Below are 23,867 nucleotides of genomic sequence, written 5' to 3'. Positions count from 1 at the left end.
TAATAACAAAAACAACTACAGAAATAAGCCTTCCCATATGTAAATGTTGGTTTGCAAAGTCCCTTAACATAAATTCCCTCATTTTATATGTGCTCCTGTATGGTAGGCAGATTAGATAGTATTCATGGCTCATAGAGTAAATTAATAATAGCTATCATTTATTGAACACTTTCTGTGTACCAGGCACTGTGCTAAAGGATTTACGTACCCATATATCAACCCTGATAAGGAGATATTATCCCCATATCACAGGTGATGAAATTGAGGTTTGTGCAAGGTCGTATAGACGATGTGAGAACTCAAACTCAGTTCTGTCTTTTTTAATGTCTTTGGTTGTGCCTTGGGGCATATGGGATCTTAGTTCCTTGACCAGGGATTGAACCCATGCCCCCTGTATTGGGAGTGAGCAGACTCTTAACCACTGAACCACCAGGGAGGTCCTGAACTGAGAGTTCTGTTCCAAACTCAAGAGTTCTGTCTTGATGACAAAGGCTGTGTGCTTGTAACATACACATAGCCTCGTGTCATGTAACACAGCCAGTGAGAGACATTGCTATCACTGGAATCCAGGTCCTAAATCAGGAATGTTTCCATTCTATTTGGCTATGGCTTGTTCAAAATTGTCAACAAGGGCAGAGTTGATTCAGTAGCCCATCATGGAGAGATGTTTAAGGTCACAGAAAATTATTTTCATATTTCCCACTCACTACCTGTCATGGTGCCTAAAATCCTTACAGTCAAAGATGAATTGCTCTGTTTGAAGACTGATCAAGGGACACAAATGCACACGTGCATGTAAGGAGTAAGATGCTGTTTTATCAGCTGGGGGTGGGGTGGGGGGTGAGGGTAAAACAGCTCTGGAGTCTATCCAGAAAGGGTTAAAGTAGTCATCATTTCACTGTGTGTTTGCTTATCAAATACTCATGTGGTAACAGCCTCAGGTTCTTATCTATAAAATATGAAATGGGGACAGTAACAACAACAGAAACAACAATAATACCTTCTGGAGTTCTGGTAAGGACAAAAGCTATTAAAACAGAAAGTTCTTAGATCATGCCTGGTATATACTAAGTATTCTTCAGTTGTTAAAAATAAATTAACTAAAAAACAAAAAAAAAATTGACTTCAAAAACAGAGGTAAAAATGGAAAAACTTTTCAATTTCACCTGTTTCCTCTTTGGATTTTTTTAAAAATAATAGTTATTTTATTTGCTTCCTCTTTAGATTCTTCAAAAGATATTTATTTATTTTATTTATTTATCCGTCTGCCCAGGTCTCAGTTGCAGCACACAGGATCTTTTACTTGTGGGCATGTAGAGTTGCAGCATGCAGGCTCTAGTTTCCTGATGAGGCATCGAACCCAGGCCCCCTGTGTTGGGAGCATGGAGTCTTAGCTACTGAGCCACCACAGAACTCCTCTTTCTATTTAAAAATTGTTTTAGAAAGACAGGAGGTGGGGCATAGAATAAAAGAAAATCTGAAAATATTAATTTACTCCTCCACACGAAGCAATTCATTTCATCTCTGTGCTGTACTTGTGATTAGTCGCTCAGTTGTGTCCGACTCTTTGCGACCCTTTGGGCTGTAGCCCACCAGGCTCGTCTGTCCATGGGACTTTTCAGGCAAGAATACTGAGAGTGGGTCGCCATTCCCTCCTGCAGGGGATCTTCTCAGCTCAGGAACCGGACCCACATCTCCTGCTTCTCCTGCTTGGTAGGTGGATTCTTTACCCGCTGAGCCATCAGGAAAGCCATGAGCCTTAGTAAAATGAGGGGAGTGTTTAAAATGTCCTAACATCTATAACTCTTGTTTTCAACCCCAAAGCAAAGGCTCAAAAGTAACAGCCTGGTCTGAAGCTGAAGCAAATTGTGAGCTAAAGCCTTTGAGCAGATTTTGAGATAAGGATTTCATGCTTGCTTGTTTGTAGTGCAAAGCATTTTTTGCTGACATTGCAGAAGATTGTCATGGCAACCAGGAAGCTAAGTTTCCAAGTCTTTGGAATCCCCCTTCAGGGGAGGCAGATGTCAGTGGGCGTTCCTTTGTAATTAAGGGCGCTTGAAGGTTTTAGCTGATCAAGTCACTTTCAAGGTAATGTTCTAATACATCTGCCTCCACAACTCACTAAGGAGCAGCTGCATCAAGGCAGAAAGAAGACCAGCCTCCATCCAATGAGACAGGCAATGAGAATGCATAAGCCATGGTTCTCACCACTGGTTGCATGTTAGTATCACCTCTGGATAGTCTAGTGTTGGGGCCTCTGATTCCCCAAATATGTCAGGTGGCAAGGAATGGGGCCTGGGTACCAGCTGGCATTTTTGTCAGTCTTTTGGGTGACATCGTGTCATCAAGGTTTAGAACCACTGGGCTGGAGTTTGAATCCCAGATCCACATCTTCCCATACGGCTGTGTGGTCTTGGCCCAGCCTCTTCACTTCTCCAGTCTGCAGATCTCTTCACCTATAAAATAGGGTAATATAGACAGCTTTACAGAGCTGTGGTGAAGCTGAAACACGTTGCGGAGTGTTCAGCCCCTGGTCAGGGAACTAAGATCTCACATGGGAACTAAGATCCTACAAGCTGTGCAGCACAGCCAAAAAAAAAAAAAAAAAAAAACAATAAATAAAATTTAAATATGAAAGTGCCTGGTAAATACCATTATATCAATGTAAGCTTCATTTGAGTTAGAACAAGTCTGGGGTTGGGAAACCCAGAAACAAATGTGCATATTTGATATAACGTGGTTTAAGTATTGGCTCAAAGAAAAAAGGAACAGAGTAGATACATTTTAATTTGCATAACTATAGAGAAATATTTGTCCTTTCAAAGGTATTTACATATTTTATTCTGTTTGACTTTACAAAACCCCCTGAAGTTGAAGTTACTGTTGTTCAGAGAAGTGAACTTGTTTGCTCAAGTTGTCACATCTCTGTTGGGTAAACTGATCAATTGCTAACGCTGTCCTAAGTTGCTTCAGTCATGTCTGACTTTGTGACCTCATGGACTGTAGCCCGCTGGGCTCCTCTGTCCATGAGATTTTCCAGGCAATAGTACTAGAGTGGGTTGCCATTTCCTTCTCCAGGGGATCTTCCCAACCCAGGGGTTGAACCCACATCTCTTATGTCTCCTTCATTGGCATGCAGGTTCTTTACTACTAGCACCACCTGGGAAGTCCCCAAACTGATCAGTTAACCCCTGTTAATGGCTTCATGTGTCATCCTTCTAATTTAAGATACCTATATTGTCACAAGAGCTTTCTGAAGACTTAATGCTTTTGCCCAAAGGAGTTCCATTCATGAGTTCCATTCACGTGGCAGGCTGTGCTTCAGTCTGGGACTTGGGGCACCTTTCCATTAGAGCACCTTTTCTTTACACATCACCTTGTCCCTTCTGTGCATTCTCTATTCTCCAGACCCATCTGTCCTGTGCATGTGGTATTATTTAGTCAGAATATTTCATCTCACTTCCTGTTTGTCGTGGAAGGAGTAATTTGGCAGGAATACCCCTCAGGGGACCCACGTGCATCAATAGGAAGGATTTGAGGCCACATCAAAATTAAAAATGCATATATTCCACAATCTAGCTATTTCACCTCTAGGACACTTTTCTAATGACAGGCTCACTCATGCACAGAAGGAGTCATGTACAGTGCAAAGATGTCCATCAAGGCATGATGAACCCCTTAACTGTTCATCAGGGGAATGTTAAGCATAAAATAGCTTTTCCATATATATGTAATATTTTAGAGTACTAAGAAGAATGAGGTAGACCCATATTAGCTAATATGTGCTAATCATGATCAAGGGAAAGTGCTTAGTAAATAAATTAAATGTTACAGTATGTGAGTGTTTATATATAGATAGATAATATATCTATAATTACATGTTTTATTTGTAAATATACACACACTCGCTGTGTATCTACACACACTATATACACATATATACTATAAGAGCACAAAAAAATTGCTACCAATGGTTATCTTTAAGACTCACAAGAAGACCACCTCATTATATGTTGTGTGGGTAGGTTTCAAAGGCGTCTTTAGCCTTGTCCATAATATTCAAATTTGTATAAGACTATATTTGCATTACACAAGGGCAGGTGGCTCAGTGATAAAGAATCCACCTGCCAAGCAGGAGATACAGGTTTGGTCTCTGAGTTAGAAATATCCCCTGGAGAAGGAAACGGCAACCGGCTCCAGTATTCTTGCCTGGGAAATCCCATGAACAGAGGAGCCTGGAGGGCTACAGTCCATAGTGTTGCAAAGAATTAGACACAGCTTAACAACTAAACAGCACAACAATATGTTTGCATTATGATTGATATAATCAAGACATAATTTAAAGACCCAAATCCTTTCTTTTTTTTTTTTAATTCGATCAATGCAGTAAGATATTTTTAAATGGGAGGTTTTGGAACAGAAACCTGGGGAAAGTTTCCATATTTAGTGCTATGCAGAAGGAATCACGGACTTCCCAGGTATGGCTAGTGGTAAAGAACCTGCCTGCCAGTGCAGGAGATGTAAGAGATGCAGGTTCGATTCCTGGGTCAAGAAGATCCCCTGGAGGAGGGCGTGGAAACCCACTCCAGTGTTCTTGCCTGGAGCATCCCGTGGGCAGAGGAGCCTGTGGGGCACCGTCCGCAGTGTCGAAAAGAGTCTGACACGGCTGAAGCACACAGGAAAAGAGCCCCAGGCTGGGAGTCAGCTGTCCAGCTGTGTGACTTTGGGAGAGTTACTTTCCCTCTCGGAGTCTCTGTTTTTCCTTTGTTGCTTGAGGAGAAGTTGGGATCTGATCCATGGTTTTCACACTGTGCTTCTCAGTGCCTTAGTGTTTCCAGACATGGCTCAGGGGCCACTGCATTCTGTGTGTATGTGAGGAGGAGGGTGTGTGACAGGGCTTGGAGAAAGAGACCTGGAGAGAGAGCAGGGGCAGGGAGGGGACAGAGAGGGAGAGAGGGGAGAGAAGGAGGGAGGATTTCGGTGATTCCATTCAGCTCAGCTGCTCTAAGCAGAAGCACATGACAACAGAAACAGATGATTGGATTTAAATCTTAGTGTGTGTGTGTGTGTGTGTGTGTGTGTGTGTGTGTGTGTGTGTGTTGGGGGAGGCAGGAAAGAGCCTTCTAGCTGGATATTTCTACCTTGTCATCAGTAAGAAGAGATTCAGCCCAGACTCCAGACAGCTGGCCATACAGTGGTCCCCCCATGCTAGACTTTGAGTCCTTTATGTTGGTCAGGGCAAACAGAAGAGAGGAGGACGAGCTGAGTGACCTGGGTTCAGAGTTCCATCCCCTCTGGTTGTCTCAGTACTCTGGGGGATTGGGCTCCCTTTCCTGGCTTTCTAGCCCCTGGGAGAACAACAGAGTTTAACTTTCAGAGGCAGACAATTGCTTTTACCAAAACTACCACCATTCATCAGAGACAGACCACCAGGCATCAGAGAAGCCACCATCATATTAAGAGAGAGAGTGCATGAGAGCACTACTTGGTCTATAAAATGCTGTATGGAAGTTAGGTATAATTGTCATCACCATCCCATAGTGGCACATAAATATTTGTTCAAAGAATACCTTCTTAATAGCTTTTCCTTTCAGAGGAGGTATGAAATAATGGCAAAAATTTGCCTTGATATTAATAAGATCTGGGTTCAAATCTCAGCTGTATACTAACGTGATGTGCATGACCCAAAGCAACAATAATAATAATAATTGTATGTTTACGCACCAACCTCTGCTGTCTTTAACCTCCCTTATCTTACTTTTTTCAGTGACACCGTGAGATTATAGTGTTAATATCCCCACTTTACAGATGGAGAAACTGAGACTCAAAGATGCTAAGAAAGTTATTCCAAGTTCACACTTTATAAGTAGCAGAGTCAGGAATTGAACCCACATCTACATTATTTGAAAATCATTGTTCTTAACCTTTCTAAAGTTTTCCCTGTCTGCTGATTTCAGTTCTACCTATTTTGCAGGGTGATCATAGTAACAAAATACAGCACAGCACAGCATGGGGATTGATTGAGCCTGTTTATATGACCTGGCCTTTTATTCATAACCTGGGATGTACGTTTAAAAGCAGGAAACAGTATAGTTTTGTATATGAAAGAGAGTAGAAGGAAATCTTTTATTAGTGATACTAAAATGCACACTTGTACTTGTGATTTTTGTGATAGGGTCACCCCCTTGTGGGCAGGTAAGATTGTGAGTAAGGGACTGTACATAGGGAAGTTTGTCACTTCCGGAATGAAAATTCTTTTTCTGTCTCCTCCCCAACCAAATATTCCCCACTAGGTTTCTCTCGAAGCATGATGGGAAAAGCACATTCAGGACAGGTGGAATTACAAATTCTACAGTGCTCTGCTCTGGCTATGGCCACTGCTCCCAGCATGAATATATCTGCTCATTCATTTATTGCTCCTCTGGGAACTGGCAGTCTCCATCACTGTGTTGCCAGGCAACCAAAACAGCACCTGCATCAGAAGATGAACAAACCAATCAGGGCGGTCAGAGGAGGAGCTTTACCTGGTTGCCTTCCGAGATGGAAAGAGGACTCTCTGGGTCGACTCAGGACTGTGGCTGCTGGAATCAGCATCAGAGCTGGAGGGAACTCGGGAAATCTGAAATCTCTCATTTGGAGAGCCCTGGCTGGATGGGAATGAAGTCTTAACTCTAAGGCAGAGTCAGGAGAACAAGTCAGATGTGAAAACCAGGCTAATGTTCCATCCTATCATTTCCAAACTCATGAGTGGGGCACAGTCCTTGTATCAGGCCCTCTGCTTGGTGAGAGGTGCAGAAAGCATTTAGACACTGTTCCTCAATCATCTTAGAGTTCTTTTATTACTCCTCCATATTCGAGGCTGTATAGTATGGTAGTTAAGGGCGTAATATCAGCTCAAACACTTACCTCTTATGGGAGAATGCAGATTACTTAAGCTTTCTGTGTTTCAGTTTACAAATTTATACATATCCCATATGTAAAATGCTGATAATGATGAGAATAAAATAAGCACAATAAAGTGAAAGTGTCATTTGCTCAGTCGTGTCTGACTCTTTGTGACCCTATCGACGATAGCCGGCCAGGCTCCTCTGTCCATGGGATTTTCCAGGCAAGAATACTGGAGTGGGTTGCCATTCCCTTCTCCAGGGGATCTTCCTGAGCCAAGGATCAAACCTGGGTCTCCTGCATTGCAGACAGATTCTTTACCGTCTGAGCCACCAGGAAAGCCATGCCTAACACAAAGCAAGGTTCAGTCAGTGATGGTCACACATGGGGCACCAGAGCTTGAACTGGGCGGCTTGGGTTCAGTTCTTGGCTCCACCTTGTATTCACTGCATGATCACTGTCAAGTTACCTACAATTTCTGTGACTTAGTTTGCTTACCTGTAGAATGAGCATGATAATAGAGCCTCCGAGGAGCTGAAGTTATTTAATATAAAGTGTGTAGAACAGTTTCTGATGCATGGTAAGTACTCTATACATTTTCATTAATACAATATATCAACAAATTATTTATTGAGCACTTAATATGTAACAGACACTGTCCTGTGAGCTGGGGACATAAAAATAAGCAAAATAGGCAAGTCTGTCTCAGTTTTCATGGAATTATGACTATTGTTACATTCCTAATATTTCTTTACTTCTCAGTCCCTACAACTAGATAAACATCTTGAAGGCAGGGGCATGTGATTGCCCATAGTTGTATTGCTTATGCCTGGCACAGAGTCTGAAGTAGTACATGTTCAGTAAATGTTTGTTTGATAAATACCTGGCATTATGCAAGATACAGGACACTGGTTCTCAATGGGGGAAGAATTTGTTCTCCAAGGAATGTCAAACAATGAACGGAGACATCCTTGACTTTCACACCTTGGAGGAGGGGGAGAGATGATGCTGGTGCTATAGTGGATAGAGGCAAAGAATGCTGCTAAACGTCTTACAGTACTTGGGACAGCCTCCCACAGCAAAAACTTATCCAGCCCCAAATGTTAATAGTGCTAAGGTTGGGAAATTCTGGTGTCAGAGATCAGAGAGGAACAAAGGCTGATAAAGACTCCTTCCCTCCAAAAGCTCTTGGTTCAGGGGGGCCATGATAACAAGGCACATGGAATGCTGTGTGCGAGAGCGCTATAAGGACAAAGCCAAGAGACCCTGGACAGAAGAGGTTCCTGGTGCAGCTAATGGCTGAGCTGGTTCTTCAAGGACACATATGGTCTTCGGGCAAATCCTGTGTGTCCTGGGAGAAGTTGTAGGACTTGGGGAATGCAAGCGGAGGGCCAACAGCATGAGCAAAGGCTTGAAAGAGGGAAGGGGTACAGTTTTTGCTAAAGTGCAAGAATGAGAGTGGGGAGCAGAGGCTGTGGCAGGAGATCCTGGGGGCCCCAGGGGAGGCATACTATGGGGCTTGGGCATGATGCAGTCAGCCAGAATTTCCCAAAATCGGTTCCCTGAGAACTAATCCTTTAAGATGTACCCAGAAAGAGCTGCAGGGAAAGAAGACTGAGAAAGTGCTTAATATCACTCCCTCCCTTTTTGGAGGTTTGCCAGGCTCATTTGTATCATATGTTTTCTGAGAATTCCTCCATTAAAGAAACTTGAATTATTTTCTTGAATTTATCTCAGTTTTCCAAAGTTACTTGACCATGAAAACTTCTTTCCCAGACACCTGTCTGCATGGAGTCTGCAGACCTCTGTTTGGAAAGAGGAACCAGAGGAAACTATTGACTGTCTTGAAGAAATACCATGGCTGGGTTTGGTATTTCAGGATTATCTTCCTGGCTCCTGTGTGCAGTGTATTCAGAAGGTAAGAAATGTTTATAGATGTTGTTCAAGCATTTGACCTCTGGGATGTATGCCGCATTAGACTTGGCATAGGGAATGTGTTTATTAACCACTTTGTCCCTACTTCAGCCTGGTGTGCAGTCAGCACTCACTCCATTTTTGAATGAAAGGATGTTTCCAGTCTTACATTAGACCCTGAGGCTGAAGAAGAGAGAGGCAAATCCTATTCTCCTGCAGTGAACAGACTGGCAGGCACATGGTAGACATTATGGACTGATAGAATGGTTCGCATAAATAAGATGGAAGGTAACAAGGATAAGAAATGGTGTGGGGCCTGGGAATCTGTATTTTAAACTAGTTCCTTGACTACTTCTCATGTCCACAGGCCGGCATTTGGAAAACCTTGTTTGCCAATCAGAGATGACCCCAAGTTTGATTATCTTACTGAGATCAAGGTCTCAACCTTCTTACACTGGCTATTCTTGATCCCTATCCCTTGGGGTCTCTAAGTCCCTGGCCTCACTGCCCCTGAGCAGTGAGTGACCCCAAATTCTTGATCCTGCTTGGATCCTTTGATCGACCCTGGAGCAATACAGATCCTTCATAGCCCATAAACCCTAAGGGAAGCATCTCTACTTGACTTTGAGGGTGAGGTTTGTTTCCGATATCCACCTCTCACACTGCCCCCAACACTCTTGGCTCCCTTCTGGCTGTAACACTGCATTCCCTAGTCTGCACAATCTGCTTGAAGACACTTATGAGATAAAGTACATTCATGTTTTCATGTAAGCTGTGTACACACTAAAGCTGTTTGGTGTTTGATGTTAAATTTAAAAAAAACAGAGAAAGAGGACTATGTGGTCTTTTAGGAGAGGCTGTGAGACTTTCCTTCATTTTGTCCTGGAGAGAGTTTCCTGTGGAAATGAAAGGGAAAAAGTCTCTGATTGACTTGTTTGTGGCATGCCTGCATGCTCAGTCACTTGTCGTGTCCAACTCTTTGCAACCTTATGGACTGTAGGCCACCAGGCTCCTCTGTCCATGGGATTCTCCAGGCAAGAATACTCAAGTGGGTTGCCATGCTTTCTTCCAGGGGATCTTCCCAACCCAGGGATAGAACCCGTATCTCCTGCATTGCAGGTGGATTCTTTACCCACTGAACCACCTTGGAAGCGGGAGTTTGTGGAATCATTTTCTTAATTGGTTGGTTGGAAAGAGAACAATTGTGACTGCCTTAACAGGTAGTTCTCAAATTCCAGCTTGTGGATAAGTTTCACCAGAATCATCTAAGAATCTTATGAAAGAGTTATGCCCAGGCCTCAAATGAGATCTTGTGAATCAGGGTCTCCACAGGTAAGGTACAGGAACACTTATTTCCAAAACTGTTCTCTGGAGATTCTCATATCTCAATATCATTCTCAATCTCACAGTTCAGATTTGTAGGTATAATGGGTGATGGACCATTTCTCAGCCTGGCACAGTCTCATCCTCTCATTAAGCCAGCTCTGACTCTTTCTGTCCCAACTCTAAGTCACAACCCAGCATCTCCCACCACAGGCCACAGTGCAGAGCCCCAAGATCCTTTCCCATCAATTCTTGGACCAAGCTCCTACCAGCTAAGGCTGTTCCGTCCTGGCTCTCAAATGCTGGTCCATGAAACTCCAGGGCTGGCCCCCACTGCAGCTGCACCCCGCCCCTGGTGAGTCCTCAGCACAGATGTTTCTGGGCAAGGGAGAAAATCAATTTTTCCTGTAGCTGTCTCAAGGGATATACATTTCCTATCATTAGAGTTGGTAATTTCCCTGATGATGGGAACATCATGTCAACGCTCATCCAATTTAAACAGGTCGTCTGCTGACTGGGTCATCTTCCCCATAGGGAATAGGGGCGGGATGGAAGTGCCTCCTATTTCTGCTCAAGAGAAGACTGAGGGGTTAGTTTTATTCCCTTTAAACTTTATTCTCAAAGTTTAAATAGACTTTGCTGACATTTTCTTACTGGACTTCACAACAGTTCCTTAGGATAGCAAAGGAATTTGCCGTTAATTGAGTCAAGAGGCTTGCGTGTGCCAACCCATGTCTTAAGTGAGTGGGGCTGAAATTCAGAGTTCAGAGTACACATACATAACCTTGGTTACTGAACCTTAAATGAGTCTCTAAATAAAGTCATATTATACAAAGTGCAAACTAACAATCAAAAGGAATTTTAAACTATGCCTGACTCTCTCAAAGTTGAATAAAAGGAGCCTATCTTATAATCTAGAATAGCTTTTTTAAAAATTAAATTTTGCTTTTAAAAAGAGTGTTTATTTTCAGCTACATCAGATCTTAGCTGCAACACACAGCTTCTTTAGTGTGGCACATGGGCTCAATAGCCCTGTGACATGTGGGATCTTATAGGGATCAAACCCCCATCCCGTGCACTGCAAGGCATATTCTTACTCACTGGACCACCAGGGGAATCCCCTAGAACAACTTTTAAAAATCCCTTTTGGTCTTTTTTTCTCCTCTTTCTCATCCCTTTTGTGCTCCTCAACTCATCCTCATGAAATCCTTCAGAGTCTTAACACCTAACCCTTGCAGCTTTTATTTTTACTTCCTTTCTCTCTCTCTCCTTTTTTTTTTTTTATCACAGAACCCTGATAACTGGACTAGCGTGCCAAAACTCTACTAACTGCTGTTTATTATGAACATTTATTAGCACTTACTAACATTTTTAATCACCATAACATCCTCATAAGATGGTTATTGATATTATTCCCATTTTAATGATGACTAAATCCAGGCTCAGAGAGATTAAGAAACTGGTCCAAAGACACTCAGTTTGTGAGTGGTGGAATCAGACAACTTTTGAACACCATTTTTCAAAGGTGAGTAGAGAGTTTGGAGGCTGGGGACATAGGCACAGTAATAACACAGATGGGGTTATCATCTGTCCTGCAGATCACAGTCCCGTGAAGAGCCACCATGACAATATTCCTGTAACCCTCCCACTGCACGGGAGGGCATTCAGACCTCCTATCTCTTCTAACTAGGAGCTTCCTTCCTGGGTCTCACTCTCTTTCTCATCTTAAATTCCTCCAGGTCCATTATCTGCTCATTCTGGTGATTCATATTGTCTTTCTGTGATCTGATGTCAACAGGAAAGGGGGTGAACTGGCTGAATCAGCAGAGGGCCAGCGTTTGTAAATGTTAGGAGGAAAGAACATAGCCTTGTTTTGTGTCTTCTTCCTCACTCTTTAAAGCCTGGTCTCTTGCTGGTTTGCCAGGACACCCTTTCATCTCTCCTTTCCTTCCATAGAATTCCCTTATGCTTCATTGTAATGTAGAGTAAATTATCTTTGATATGTGTTTCCTCCTATGATCATGATTACAGTATGAGTCATCATCTGAGCAAGAACTGGCCTTAAGAAAGATAAATAAATGAAAAACAAGGCATGGTCTCATAAAAGCAGATATATACAGAGGAGACAGAATTCTCAGTCTTTAGTCCTCTGTCCAGAAAGTATACAAGGGACAGGGGGTACCTATTCCCAAGGCCTGGACTACTTTATATCTGGTCTGGCATGTTTTCCATATATCTGACATTTGCAGAGTTTTTTAAATTAGGTGCCAGATACTCCTCTAAGTGCTTGACACCTATTAACATTTCTAATCAGCATGACATCCTCATAATATGTTTATTGATATTTTCCCATTTTAGCGATTCAGGTTCAGAGAGATTAAGAAACTAGTCCAAAAACACTTCACTTGTGAGTTTAAATCAGAATTTAAACTCAAATCCTTGCTAGAGCCTTCACTGTTAACCACTGTGCAAATCAGCTTCTCTATCTTTTAATCCAAGTAGCTGGTTAGATCCTTTACTAAAAATATAGTGATAATCATATTCCAGTAAAAGAATTATATTTTTTTAGCCTGGAGAAGTAAAAGTTTGGGAAGGTAGAAGGTAGGACAGCTAATATGTGATAAGGATGGCATTTGAGGTCAGTTGTTACTCCAAATCTCGTGGGTTTTTAACATTTCAGTAGTTGAAGAATTTCATTGACAGTGACAAGGAAAATCCTTATACCAGTCTTTAGGAGATTTTGTTCATTATTTTTCTGAAAAAAAAGAAAAAAAGTATTTCAGTTCCCTTAGGTGCATTAGTCAACTGGGCCTCATTTCTGCTGTTCTGCTTGCAACTTTTATACACCAGTGGTGGCAAATTTTCTCATTATCCCTCATAATGCCCCAATGAGGAACCATAAGTGAAACAGTCCTCATTATTCAGAAGAGGTGACTGAGGCTTAGAGAACTTTAGTAACTTTCTGTGATTACATAGCTCAGAGGTAGTAAAAGTTGAATAATTGTTGAAGAGGTCTTGGAAGAAAAAGATTTATGATTATCCTTATTTATATCTATGGAGACTTCCTTGAAGAGCTCTGCATTATATAGTCGAGTGATTAAATCTGTAATTCTATATTCCTTCACAGAATCACATTCTTTTTCCCTTTCAGCCTCTTGCAGCTGCTTTAATTGGATGAGATTAGAGAAGCACAGTAAATGGAAAGTTTTCCTTTCATGAGCTCTGGGCACCATCCACCTAAAATGTATCTTCCAGACAAGGTGATGTCATTCACATAAGACATGTCTTTAGAGACTGATAACACGCTTCCTGTGAGTGAGTCACCTTCCTCTGGGTTGTCAGAATTAGACAGCGTCAAATCTAATAAACATTGATAGGCCGGAAAGAATTCTAATGTACTCCATGAGGTCAAAGAATTTCAGTATCTGAGACAGTAGTAACTTAGATCTGTTTCTCCTCTGATCAACCCTGGAACTTCTTTTCACCCATGCTTTCACATATATAAAGAAATATACGGGGATAGGAAATAATAAAATATTAATATTTGGAAATAAACCTTCCTAACTGACTAAATAAAGATACCTGTGAAACTTAAATCAGAGTACCTGACTTCTTCCTTGATTCTTATTTAGGCAATTGTCACCATGCACCACACCATCCCACTGAACATATACACAACCCTTCTTGATGGTGACAATGTACTTGAGATGGGATAAATTATACATAGACTAGTTCTAGGAATTTAGTTAGTTCTTGGCTTAAGCTATGGCCTTATGGATGCAAATTTCCCTCTCTGTTTGAGAGACTTGTGTTTAGTAATTTTTAGGATTCTTCATCTTTTTTAATACCTGTGTGTGTATGCTAAAGTACCAGATCTTCAGGAATTTTGAAAGAAAAGCTTCAGCTATATTCCAATAGTGCCAATCAAGTTTGTCTTCTGTCCCTGGTGCTGAATTGTACAAGCCACTAGGGTTCCAAATGTGGTTGCTTTTAGCTGGCGAGGAAAAGGTAAAAGAAAGAAAACCAAATGTTTAGACCTCATAAAAACCTATAGACACGGAAAATAGTGTTCGTCAATATGCCTATGAGTGAAATGAATATTTGTTGCTGTTCAGTTGCAATGTCCAACTCAATGTCCCCTGGACTACAGCACACCAGGCTCCTTTCACTGTCTCCCAGAGTTTGCTCAAATTCATGTCCATTGAGTCAGTGATGCTTTCTAACCATCTCATCCCCTGCTGCCCCTTCTCCTTTTGCCTTCGATCTTTCCTAGCATCTGGTTCTTTTCCCTGAGTTGGCTCAGCGGAAATAAACATGGACAAATTTAAAAGAAATTTAATGTGCTACTCACTACTCATTAGCTGTGTGACCCTGGACAAATTATTTCTCCTCTACCCTGTAGAACTATCACAAAAGGTTTTTTATAAGAATCAAAGGAGTTAGTGTAGAAAAAATGCTAAAAGCTGAATCTTTAATATTGAAAGTGCTATGTACTAATAAGAAGTTATTATTACTCTGTTCATTTTGCTAAGGGTATTTATGAATAACATACTCAAGACACAGAATAATAATTAAAATGTATTGAGAGCTTATCTGTATGAGATGTGCTAGTTCACTATTTCCTTTGCAGTATTTCTATTGTAAGTGAGGAACTTTATAGACAGAGAGCTTAAATAACTTTCCCAGGGCCACATAGCAGTTTTATAACTAAGATTTGAAAGTAGGTTATCTATATGCAAAATTTGGACTCTTAAAGACAACACTGCTGCTTCTCAATACTTTTGATTTTCCACAATTGGTGATGTAGAACGCAGGCTGGATATGGAAGTAGTATTTTCTGTAGGTGAGACAGTGGTGGCTCAAAGAGAACTTTTGGTTAAAAAATTTCCTTCGAGAGAACAGCATCGAAACATGTATATTATCTAGGGTGAAACAGATCACCAGCCCAGGTTGGATGCACGAAACAAGTGCTCGGGCCTGGTACACTGGGAAGACCCAGAGGAATCGGGTGGAGAGGGAGGTGGGAGGGGGGATCGGGATGGGGAATACATGTAAATCCATGGCCGATTCATGTTAATGTATGACAAAAACCACTACAATATTGTAAAGTAATTAGCCTCCAACTAATAAAAATAAATGAAAAAAAATTTTCTTTCGGTATTGGAATGTACAGCCTCACATACAGCAAGATACTTTTACAAAATTTTAATCTTTTTCTTTGAGGAGATAGGAAGATAAGGGATTTTTCCCTTTCCTTTTCCAATTAGCACAGTTAGCATGTAGATCCTAAACATGTGCTATGTGTATTTTATTATTAATATTAATGCAGAGATTAGAATATGTTATGGCTTTTGGTTTACTGCCCTCACCCCTGATCCAATGATTAAAATAATTTCAATAATCCATTTTGTTTATTGTGGCAATAGTCTAAAGTTGAATACTGAATATCCTTCACTTGAAACCCCACTTGCAGTCTGAGCATAATGAACTGTAATTCATGTCCAATCTGGATGGACGTGCTTATACACCACTGTTTTGTTTTCAGTTCTTTTCAAAACTAGGCTTCTTTTCAGCGATATCTGAAGTGTATGTACTATTTTCAATTTGCAGTAGGAGACTGGCATATAAAAGAAATAATGAAAGCTGCATTATTATGTTCTCAGAAAATAACTGGTAATGGTGTAATCAATTTTCTCAGGGCTATTTCTTTTTCCCCTATTGACTGCTCAACCTCCATCCATCTGAATGGAAAAAAATGTTAAGCATGTGTTGATTGCTGTTGGGCATGGACTAAATTACTTAAGTACAGCAGCTTTACAGGTAAATTGGTGTATGCCTCTTGGTCTGCCATGTTGTCATTATTTGGCCAAGGTCTTATAAGCTCTTTTCTCATTAGTCATCTATAATGCATCTTCAGTGTGAAATGTACCAGGATGGTCAGGAAGGAGCAGCTAACATTTATTACTGTGTGTCAGGACCCTGGCTAAGTTCTTTGCTACATCATTTCATTTAATCTTTGCAATGACTCCCTGAGATATGTGCTGTCTCCCCATTGTATAGATTAACAAACTGAGGCACAGAAAAATAAATCAACATGCCATGGTCATCCCTGTTAGTTATAAAAATTGGTGGCTGGTATTTTAAGCCAGGCAGTCTGACTTCAGAGCCCAGGCTCCCTGTTTCTGTGTTCTGCTGATTTCTGTCTACTCAGTGCTTTCAAATCCTTAGATATCAACTCAATAGCATTGAATTAGCTTTTATTTGTGCCAGGGACTGTGTGAGTCACAAAGGATGCTAGGATTATTCAGAGGTAGTTTCTTCCCCTGAGGTCCTCGTGGCTTAGTATGAAATTCATTGTAATAAAGGCAGAGAGGGTTACAGAAGAGAAAGAAGAAGACAAAGAGGAGTGAAAGAGGAGTGGTCAGGGGGATCTCCACAAAATATAAACACTGGATCTAAGTTTTTAAAATTCAGGGGACTTTGCTGGTGATTCAGCGGTTAAGATTCCATGCTCATGCTCCCAAGGCGGGGCGGCGGGGGTGGGGGGGGTGGGGGTCTGGGTTCAATCCCTGGTCAGGGAACTAGATCCCACATGCTTACAACAGAACTGGTGCAGCCAAATACATAAATAAGTAATTTTTTAAAAGTGAAAATTCAGAGGAAACATCATGTGCCAAGGCTTGGAAATGTGAAACTGAATGGCACAAAACGTGGGAGGCACTAGAGCACAGAGATTTGAAGCTAGGCTTCTTGGGTTTGAATCCTGGTTCTGCCTGGAGGTCAGTGCCAAGTTCCTTGCCTTCTTTGTGCTGTAGTTTCTCATCTAGACAATGATGCTTTTGAACTGTGGTGCTGGAGAAGACTCTAGAGAGTCCCTTGAACAACAAGGAGATCAAACCAATCAGTCCTAAAGGAGACCAATCCTGAATGTTCATTGGAAGGACTGATGCTGAAGCTCCAGTAGTTTCACCACCTGATTCGAAGAGCCGACTCATTGGAAAAGACCCTGATGCTGGGAGGGATTGGGGGCAGGAGGAGAAGGGGACGACAGAGGATGAGATGGCTGGATGGCATCACCAACTCGATGGGCATGAGTGTGAGTAATCTCTGGGAGTTGGTGATGGACAGGGAGGCCTGGCGTGCTGCGATTCATGGGGTCGCAAAGAGTCGGACACGACTGAGCGAGTGAACTGAACTGAACTGAACTGAGCAACTGAATAATAAACAACAACAACAACTATACAGTGAGGGTGGTAATACTGTTAACTCCTTGATTGTGCAGTAAGGATTAAATGTGAGAGCTAAGATAAGCAAATCACTCAGAGCAGGGCATATTTGTTAAAAGCACTCCATAGCAGCTAGCTATTGCTCTTATTACCCACTATCTTTATTATTTTTATGCTTATTACTATCTCGTTGTTCTATTAGAGATAATACGGACTAGACTGGATCATACACTGTAATTTTCTTTCAAGCTTTGCCATGCTTTCCAGAGACATCAGCAGAGTTAACAAACGCAGCTTCCTCACAGAATGAACTAGCAAAAATATGGCCTTCTCTTCCCTTTAAAACTTGAACTGTCGGTCCATTCTGTTGAGAAGAGCCCAGCAATTTAGGGCTGCTTGGAAATTTCCCCTCAAGGTACAGTTTTACCCCAGACCCCAAGGAAAGAAGGAAGAAAAGCAGAGCCAGGATGCTCTGCTGAAGAAGAAGCCCATGAAAGTGGATCACAGTCTTTCCCCCCGGACAATGAAATCATTGGCCAAAGTGACACTGTTCTTGCGTGTGTTGAGGAGCTTGTTTCAGGAGCTGTCATCCCTCCCAGTACTGGGTTTCTTAGAGCTAGAGGCAGCAGGCTTGTGAGGGTGAGGCTTCTGCTTGTCCTCTCCCCTCTTTCTCTCGGGTGTTCTTTTGCAGATTTTGAAATAACAAAATACAGTGGTGGAAATTACATCATAATGATAGCCAGAAAACCTGGGTTCTTGTCCCAGCTTTGACATCAACTGGGTAATGATAATTGCTGCCATGTATATAGTACCTGCTGCGTGCCAGACCCTGTGATAGTTTAACTGATTTAGTCATCACAAAGTTTCAAGGATTTGCTATATTAGGCTAGGCTAGGTTGTACTGTAATAACAAATCGCTGCCAAATCTCAGCGGTTTGTTTCTCACTCACACTCTGTGTTCATGGTAGGTCTCTGGGTACCCCATCCCACACTGTCTTTACCCCAGGATCCAGGCTGTTCGAGAAGCCTCCATCCAAAATTTTAGATTTCATGTCAGGGAAAAGGAAGAGACAAATCACAAATGGTCTCTTCAGTGCGTCTACGTGGAAGTCACATGGTCACAGGGCTCCCACCTAATGGCTGTACATAGCTTCTAGTTATGGAAGAGATATCTTATTATCTACCTGAAATAGGAGAACCAGAATATTGGTGAACAGATACCATAATATACTGTTATTATCAGCATTTTATAGAGGAGGAAGCTGAAAACAGAGAGGTTAAGTAAGTTGCCCAAAGTTACATAGTTCGGAAAGTGGAAAAGCTAGGATTTGAACTCAAGTGGTCAGCTGCAGAGACTGCTCTTAATTACTGTGCATAAACCTTTTTCAAGGCACTGAACTTGTCCAAGTTTCAGCTTCCCCATGTGTAAAATTAGGGGAAAATCTCTTTCTTCCATCCCTCACAAAGGTAAACATAGACATTATCCATCCATCCATCATCCATCCATCCATCCAACCATTCATCCACTCTTGGTAGTGGTTGAATAGGTAGTAATTGGCATACCTATTGTGTGCCAATTATTGTTCTAATTGTTTTGAATTAGTGGTGAATAAGCCTAAGTCTCTGCGCTTGTGGGAGTTATATTCTTCCATGTCCTAGGAGACCCTGGTCTAGTAACCTTAGATATGCAGATGACACCATCCTTATGGCAAAAAGCAAAGAAGAACTAAAGAGCCTCTTGATGAAAGTGAAAGAGGAGAGTGAAAATGTTGGCTTTAAACTCAACATTCCAAAAACTAAGATTGTGGCATCTGGTCCCATCACTTCATGGGAAACAATGGAAACAGTGAGAGACTTTATTTTGGGGGGCTCAAAAATCACTGCAGATGGTGACTACAGCCATGAAATTAAAAGACGCTTGCTCCTTGGAAGAAAAACTGTGACCAACCTATACAGCATATTAAAAAGCAGAGACATTATTTTGCCAACAAAGCTCTGTCTAGTCAAAGCTATGGTGTTCCTACTAGTCATGTATGGATATGAGAGTTGGACTACTTAAAAACCTGAGTGCCAAAGAATTGATACTTTTGAACTGTGGTGTTGGAGAAAACTCTTGAGAGTCCCTTGAACAGCAAGGAGATCCAACCAGTCAATCCTAAAGGAAATCAATCCTGAATATTCATAGGAGGGACTGATGCTGAAGCTGAAGCTCCAATACTTTAGCCACCTGTTGCGAAGAACTGACTCATTTGAAAAGACCTTGATGCTGGGAAAGATCGAAGGCAGGGGGAGAAGGGGACGACAGAGGATGAGATGGTTGGATGGCATCACCAACTCAATGGACAAGCGTTTGGGTGGACTCCAGGAGTTGATGATGGACAGGGAGGCCCAGCATGCTTCAGTCCATGGGGTCGTAAAGAGTTGGACAGGACTGAGTGACTGAACTGAACTGATGAGACACTGGATATTAATAAAATTAATAAAGGAATAAATCAGTAAGCCAGATAAGGACAAATGCTCTGAGGTCAGTAAAATGTGTGGTACTACTATGGTCTGGATTTTGTCCCCCTTTAATTCATCTATTGAAAACCTAACCCACAAAGTGATAGTATTTGGAGATGGGACCTTTAAGAGATAATAGGGTTAGATGAGGTCATGAGGATGGGGGCTTCATGATGGGATTAATGGTTTTATAAGAGGAGGAAGAGCAAGAGATCCCTATTCCTCTACTATGTAAGGACACAGTTAAAAAGGCGGTCATCAGCAAACCAAGATTTCTCACCAGGAATTGAGTTGGCTGGCACCATGATCTTGGACTTCCCAACCTCTGAAACTGAGAAGTCCATGTCTGTTGTTTAAGCCACACCATCTATGCAGAAATCTGTAATTCAGCCTGAGTAGACTAATTGCACATATGATAGAAAGTGACTAGGGAAGGCTCTTTAGATTGGGAGATCAGTGAAAGACCGTGTCAAGAAGTGACATTTGATCTAAGTTTATCATGTGAAGAGCTAGAGAGCAGAGAGAATGACAAGCCAAAAGCCTCAGAGGCAGGAAGAAGCTGTGGTGTGTTTGGGAACAGAGAGGATTAGATTAGCTGTAGTGCAATGAATGAGAAGGAAACTGGCAGTTAATGCAAGTACAGAGGGAGGCAGGAACCAGACCATAAAAGAAAGATACAGATCAGTGGTTTTTACAAGATTTTGCAGCAGTAGCCTTGTTTCGAGATTTAAAAACCCCTTTGGGAATCTGCAGAAAACCATAGACATGCTTATCAGTAAAGACCCTCACGTCCATACAGATCTCAGGTTGGTAACCTCTGAAAAATGTAAAGAAATTTCGAATAGTAGGGAAAGAGAAGAGAGATAATGACATTGTTTGCAAGCTTTCTCTGTGCCAGAGGCTTTGCCAGTTTCAATAAATTATTTATTTAGCATGTTTTTTTATAATCCCATTTGATAAATGTTGAAACCGGATATCAGAAAGACTGAGCAATATGCTTTAGGTTCGGTGGGTAATAAATGATAAAGAATTTGAATTAAAGTTGGCGAGTCTGATTTCATCCTGCCAATGGTATTTTTATTATTAGGTGAAGGGTCTATATTTTCAAACAGCTGAAGCAGTATCCATTTCCTCTTCACTGGCTCTAGCTGAACAGCAGAGCAGCTCAGATGCTAACTTTCCATTTCTTTACTGCCACAGTGATTATCATGTCAGCCTTTATTACTCCCAGCAGAGTGGTGAAATATAATCCCCACACCACTGCCAATTAAGGCAGCATCAACTCTACTCACATTTGTCCCTCTTTGTGACTGCCAGAAGACCTGCTCCAAGACTTTTCCAGTGGTTTAGTATTCTGCTCAAAGGAGTCATTTGCTGAGCTCATCCTTCTTAATCAGGGACCTAATGTATTGCAGTCAGTCCTTTGAGCAGGGGGAGGATGGAGACCTGAAAAGGAGGCGTGACCATTCATTTCAAGGTAATCAGCTTTGAAGCTGCCTGACAATGGATATTGATGTCCTCATGCTTGGAAAACCTCTGGAGAGAGGTTTCTGATCTCAGCAGTCTGGGCAATCCATGTGTTACCTTATTCGCTCACCATACAAGACCAGAAAATGGATTATAATGCAATGAGCAAAGAAACTACTTTCTCTGAAAAAAAAAAACCACATGCTTGAGAATAGTATAAGGCTCCTCCTCGATTAAAATGAGGAGGAAAATTTGGAAACTAGCAAACCCCATTTCCTAACTTCTTCTAACCTTACATAGAAACTAATCCTTTATAGCACAAATTCTAATTCTGTTATTTCCAATGGTTTTATTGCCCCATTTTAAGGATGAAGAAATTGAGGTTCAGAGATGTGAGTTACTTTGCGCAGAGTCACAGAGCAAGTAAAAACCTGAGTGAAGAATTGAATTCTATTCTGGTCTAAGTTGCTGTTGTTGAGTGGCTCAGCCAATGTCCGACTCTTTGTGACCCCATGGATTGCAGCACATTAGGATTCCCTGTTCTTCACCATTTCCTGGTGTTTGCTCAAGCCTATGTCCTTTGAGTCAGTGATGCCATCCAACCATCTTGTCCTCTGTCGTCCCCTTTTCTCCTACTTTCAAGTATCTTTTAATTTCATGACTGCAGTCACCATCTGCAGTGATTTTAGAGCCCAAGAAAATAAAGTCTCTCACTGTTTCCATTGTTTCCCCCATCTATTTGCGATGAAGTGATGGGACTGGATGCCATGATCTTAGTTTTTTGAATGTTGAGTTTTAAGTCAGCTTTTTCACTCTCCTCTTTCACCTTCATCAAGAGGCTCTTTAGTTCCTCTTCACTTTCTGCTCATAAGGGTGCTGTCATCTGCATACTTGAGGTTGTTGATATTTCTCCCGGCAATCTTGATTCCAGCTTGTGCTTCATCCAACCTGGCATTTCGCACGATAGACCCTGCATGTAAGTTAAATAAGCAGGGTGACAGTATATAGCTTGATGTGCTCCTTTTCCAATTTTGAAATTGTTATTCCATGTCCGGTTGTGACTGCTGCTTTTTGACCTACATACAGGTTTCTTAGGAGGCAGATAATATGGTCTTGTATTCCCATCTTTTGAAGAATTTTTCCATAGTTTGTTGTGATCCACACAGTCAAAGGCTTTTAGCGTAGTCAATGAAGCAGAAGAAGATGTTTTTCTGGAATTCTCTTGCTTTTTCTATTATCTAATGGATGTTGGCAATTTGATCTCTGATTCCTCTGCCTTTTCTAAATCCAGCTTGTAAATCTGAAAGTTCTCGGTTCATATACTGTTGAAGCCCAGCTTGAGAGATTATGAATTCTTTGTTCTTCCACTATATTAGGCTGCTTTAATATATATGGATTTTCCTCCCTTGACTTTCCACTTGCTTTAACTTTTTTGAACCAGTTAACTCAGCGTGATTCAGAGCTAATGGTGCCATGTTGGTGGAATTTGTCTTCCATAGGTGACTTTGCCAGGTATCTACAACTGCGGTAGAGCTAGATAGCAATACTGCATATTACCAGTAGGTGTCACCATCTTATCTAACGTGTAATTAAGTATTTACTGAGCACGTACTTTTATGTTAGGGCTTTATTATAAGTGCTAGGGATAGAGTCGTGAACAAGGCAGAATCTCTGCTTCATGAAGATTATATTCCAATGGGAAAATCTGAGCCACAAATGAATATATAATATTATATCAGACAATAATCAGTGCAATCAATAAATGCTGAAATTTAGTAAGACTTCGGACTTAGAAATCATCTGTGTTTGAAACATACTATGTGGGGAAGACTTGAAACTAGTGACATGAAGCCAGCTGCCATACAACATCTCTTCATCTCTCAAGAAAGGTACCTGTAACTAATTCTCTTTATCCAACAGAATAAAGAATCCAACAGAATAAAAAATAAACAGTGAAAATAATCAGTGATCCCATTCCCCCACTGAAACAGATTAGGAAACAAAAACTTCTTGGAACTAGAGTTTATTGGCTGAGTGTCCAACTTAATCTATTTACCATCACCTTCAAAATAAGTCCCAGTGCTAGCATAGTCTACCAGGCCTATGTGATCCAACTATCTCTCCAGCTGATCTCTGACCACACTTTCCTCACACTTTATACCCTGGTAAACCAGATCTGCTTTCATTCCCTACATGAGGATTCAATTTTACCTCTTCAGACCTTTGCTGATAATAATACTGCATTGGAAAGCCATTTTTATTTTTTCTCATTTATTAATTCTACTCCTCTTTTAAGGCCATATTCTATTATCACCTCCTCCAAGAAGTCCTCCTTGTTTTCTTCAATCTGAGTTAGGTGCTCTCTTTTCCCCACGTCTTTTGTATTCTACCCCTTGACTTCCGCACTGTGTTACAGTGGGATGTCTATGCTTAGTTTCTTCCTGAGGGAGGAACTAGGTTTTATTCATCTCTCTATCCTCTTTGCCTAACTCAGATTGTATGGTAGAAATATAATGCAAACTACATGTATAATTTTAAAATTTCTAGTAG

This window comes from Dama dama, chromosome 22 (assembly GCF_033118175.1).
Source record: "Dama dama isolate Ldn47 chromosome 22, ASM3311817v1, whole genome shotgun sequence".
NCBI lineage: Eukaryota > Metazoa > Chordata > Mammalia > Artiodactyla > Cervidae > Dama > Dama dama.
This window is presented reverse-complemented; position numbering follows the sequence as displayed.